Source organism: Macaca thibetana, chromosome 4 (genome assembly GCF_024542745.1).
Source record: "Macaca thibetana thibetana isolate TM-01 chromosome 4, ASM2454274v1, whole genome shotgun sequence".
Classification (NCBI taxonomy): Eukaryota; Metazoa; Chordata; class Mammalia; order Primates; family Cercopithecidae; genus Macaca; species Macaca thibetana.
The window spans coordinates 50,160,167-50,164,871 of NC_065581.1; the positions used below are offsets into that span (position 1 = coordinate 50,160,167).

The 4,705-nt window shown below is 38.3% G+C and overlaps 1 non-coding gene across 1 annotated transcript; it reads right to left on the reverse strand.

Moving 5' to 3' along the window:
- Positions 1 to 2,334: 2,334 nt before the first annotated feature.
- On the reverse strand, positions 2,335 to 2,396 carry LOC126954037 (U7 small nuclear RNA). Its single transcript, XR_007725490.1, has one exon. It is a non-coding gene; the product is annotated as a U7 small nuclear RNA (small nuclear RNA).
- Positions 2,397 to 4,705: the final 2,309 nt, after the last annotated feature.

Here is a 4,705-nt window from a genome sequence, read left to right on the forward strand (position 1 = left end):
AATAGGCAAACTAGAAGCTTTTATACATAAATACTGGCAGCTGTACCTGAAAGCCAGGTACATTCAGTATGGCATTTCCCACTCTCTTTTCCTTGTCACCACGTGTGCCAGTATCATGGCGGCCTCCAGATAATACCACACCGTGCATGCACCATGGCAGAGCTCCAGGTAGAGGCACATTTGCATGATAAAAGACTAGGATGGGAGGGCCAGGCTTTTCACAGGCTATGTAAATGGCACACCTGGTCAAACCAATTCCCCCCTCCACAGCCCTGGTAAATCAATCACTGCCTCCTCAAGCCTCTGTACAAAATCAATTGCATTCCATCCCAAACAAAAACATTTGAGTTCAAAGAAGAGATCCAACTGACCTGGAGTGTTACAAGGACACATGTAGTATGCCAGCGTTTGTGCTATATGCTGGGAACACAAAAGAATAAGACATATCTTTCTCTGCTAGGTACTTGAAGTCTAGTTAATGAACTAGAAAATGTGATCTGAGCTGAATCTAAAAGTATATGTGTAATTTAAATATGTATACAAAAGAGAGAGGCGCCTTGCAAACATGAAGAATGGGGAAGGAGAGTAGTGTTTTTGAACAACTATGGGCTCGGCACTGGACATATCTCACTTTCATCTCCACAATACTGCAAAGTCATTACTACCATTATCCCCTTTTTCTAATGAGAAGACAAGTTAAAACAAGTGAAAGAACTTGCCACAAATTATTCAGCTTATAAAGTGGCAGAGGTAAGATCATAATTTGAGCCTACCTGGCTACAAATCCCCTCTCACAGGTATAAATACTAAGAGGGGACTCCTTCTCCACACGTTTTATGTGAGCAGAAAGTTTGTAGTCACCTCTCTTGGGTACGAGTCTGTGATTATAAAATCCCAAATCTCCTATATTACTTGTGTATTCATTTCTTTTAATTATTGTATAACAAATTACCATAAATTTAACATTTTAAAATACATTGCTTATTTATTAATTTTATATTTATTTTATTTATTTATATATTTTTTTGAGATGGAGTCTTACACTACTGGAATGCAGTGGCACGGTATCAGCTCACTGCAACCTCCGCCTCCTGGATTCAAGTGATTCTTTTGCCTCCGCCTCACAAGTACCTGGGATTATAGGCAGATGCCACCATGTCCAGCTAATTTTTTAATATTTTTGTAAAGACAAGGTTTCACCATGTTGGCCAGGCTGGTCTTGAACTCCTGACCTAAAGTGATTCTCTCGCCTCAGCCTACCAAAGTGCTGGGATTACAGGCATGAGCCACTGTGCCTGGCCCCACACTTTAAAATACTCCATTTATGTGAGTCAGGAGTCTGGGAACATAACTGGGTTCTTTGTTGAGAGTCTCACTGGCTGCAATCAATGTGTCAACCAAGCTACAATCTCATTTGAAATTAAGGGTACTCTTCCAAGTTCTTGTGGTTGTTGCCAGAATTTAATTTATTACAATCGTAGCACTGAGGCCCTCAGCTCCTAGAAGCTGCCTTCAGTTCCCTGCCACGTGGCATTCTCCATGGTAGTTCACATCTTAGCTGCTTGTTTCTTCAAGGTCAGCAGGAGAGTTTGTCACTCAGAGAAGGCCCAGTCATTTTGTCAAGGGTTTTCACCTGATCTCTCCTGATAACCTCCCTTTTGATACTTCTAAACCACTGGTTTGGGGACCTTAACTATATATGCAAAATTTCTTTACCTTATGCCATGTAACATAACCTAATCAACGGGCTGATATTTCATCTCATTTGCCCTGTTCTACTTATAAGCCGCAAGTCAAGGACCCTGCTCACATTTAGGAGAAGGGGGTTATACAACATTATAAATACTAAAAGGCAAGGATAATGGGAGGTCGCCTTAGGGTCTGTCTGCCACACTTTCCTTCACAACTTTGAGCATGCTATCCTTCAGTGTTTCTCTGCAGAGTAAATACAGGAAGAAGAGCAATAAAGGATCATTCTGGATGCATAACTCCTGCTTGTCAACCTTTCACTAGAAAGTAGGGATGAAAGAAGGAAATAGGAAGCATTTACCAAAGGCAGGTATCAGGTAACAACTGTGTTTTTAAGTCCTATACTTGAAACTTGGACACTGAGCAGATCCCAGACATCATCTAATGAAGCTCTTATCACACAAGTACTGTAGCATATGAATTGAGCATCATTTGAAGCCCCAGAGATTAGAATGCCACTAGACATAATGCTATGTGGATTCAAAAGCCGTAATGGTGAAAACAGTTTGAACTCCCTACGTCTACTAGAAGAGATAGCAAACGAGTAGCTGCTCTTTAGATAACTGGTTTTATTATTAATATTTTATGGGTTTTCCAGTGAAGACCAGAGAACTTGCTAGACAAATTCTAAAAGAGCTGTAACACTGGATAACTTGTTTTGATGGAGGCCTGTGGGAGAGAAATCGGGAACGGTTGATTGATTTGGAAAGAAAATTCACGTACTGGATGATCAAGTCATATGAAGCTTATATATTTTAAACAATGTTTGAGTCTCTAGTGTGACTAATGAGGAGCCCTAGAGGATATTTTCCAACATTCACTGGCTCAGTGCATGTCTGTTACCACAGCTTAAGTGAATCCAAACAAACCAATGCACCACTATACTCATAATCATGGAAGCCCATTCCGTGGCAACTCACAGACTTCATTCTAAAATGTGCAGCAAGATCCATCCAAGATTAAGTCTGGCTACATCCCAAGGCTGGCTGCATCCAAAGATCAAGCAAAATTGAGTCAACAATGACTATGTGACATGTTCAACACAGGCCTGATCATCATTACTTTATACCCAAGACACTCAATTTGCTCTATATTCATATCGTTTATTTGCTCTCATAAATATCTCGAATACAGACAGCAGAGTGGTTGTTGACTTTCACTTTCAACATCTTAGAGTAAGTTCACCCTCCAAGGACAGGGCTGGTTGGCTTTCATCAGGATCAGATGTATTACTTAGGAAGCCACACATACCAAGGAATTCCAAGTACTCCACAAAGAGAAAGCAAGCTGGAAGAATTACTGCAATAATTAAACTACCTACTGAACTGGAACACACCCACAAACTTCAATTTCTCTCTCTAGTTACATATCTACTGTTGTAATAATGTTTTACACCAAAGAAAGCTTAATCTCTAACCCAGATGTTTTTAAGCCACACACATTAATTTTCAAGTGTGCAGAGAATATTGGGCTCATAATACCCTACAGGCTTTGTTAAACCTAATTTAAAACCCTAAAATTACAACTTATTCAGAATTTACCCCTTCAAGCCTTCCAGATATACCTAACACCCTGTCCAGTGGAATCCGCTTACTGAAGAATTAATAGGCTTATGAGACTTTGAAATAAAGTTTGCCATAGGGAGTAACACTGCTGACTTAGTTATTATTAAAAAAAAAAAATGCTGTCTTTATATATCCCACTATTCCTGAAATACTCTTCTTGTAAATCACACTGAACATCACTGGGTTTTATTAGGGAATGGGTAAGTATTACTAACCTCCAGGCATAATAGACAATAACCACCTTTTCCCACGTAAATTCCTTCAACAAATCAACTCAAAATTTTAAAATCTGAAAGCTATGCATTTTGTATTATGCCACAATCTTAGGCCAATTTTTTTTGGGTGAGTTTTCTCTAAAAATCCTCTCTGATGTCTGAAGTTTCATTATCATAGACTTATAACTTAAAGCTTTTATGATGATTAAAATGCATATCTTTCCAGAAGAAACCACCTTGTTCTAATACTTCATTTTCTCAATGTTTTATAGGAACAGAGGCATGTTTCTGAAGGCAGATAACAGGAGACAGCAGAAGGATAAAGGGTACAGAATGAGAAGGTGATTTATACAAAAGTTGCCACTTGAGTATATTTAGAGGTGGACTTTACAAATCCAAATAAATTCATATTCATCATAATCATTGATACTTAAATTACAGTAAACATATCATTGAGTTCATATTTTTGAAATTAGCACAGAGGATGAACTATAATCTAATGCAAATATACCCATGTATCAAGTGAATACCTAAAATCAAGTCAATTTGACTTCTCTTTATCTCAAATGTTTAAAAAAATCTGAGAAAAAAATATTCCAGAGAAATAAATTGAAATATTAGATATTGAGTTGCTGATTAATTAACTCAACGAGGTAACATAACTAGGGGTTCACTAGAGCCATTCCTCGGAACAGTATGCACATCATATGAAAACCACAAATCAATTTTATTTTTAAAAAATCCATCAAAACTGCCATTTGTAGCAAGTGTTTTGAGCTAGAGGTATAAAAAAGTACTCCACGTGGAGAATATTTATAATACTATATAAAATATTAAAACAATCTACCTTTTTGTCATGGATGAGTTTATTTAAAAATAGGGAATAACCTCAGAGGTAAGAGAGAGCAAAGAAAAATTGATTCCAGAGAACTATGTAGCACATTGAAGCAGCCATTTTACCTGGGTTGGCATTTCAGAGCCCCTGAATATAGGAGATAAATAAAGTCTAGAGACAAGCAAGATGGAAGATCAACGACAGCACCTCCACACAAAAGAAGGCTCCCTAAAGAGAAGGGCAATACCGTCAAAAGGTCTATTTGTTAAAAAAAAGTTCCATAGGCCGGGCGCCATGGCTCACACCTGTAATCCCAGCACTTTGGGAGGCCGAGGCGGGTG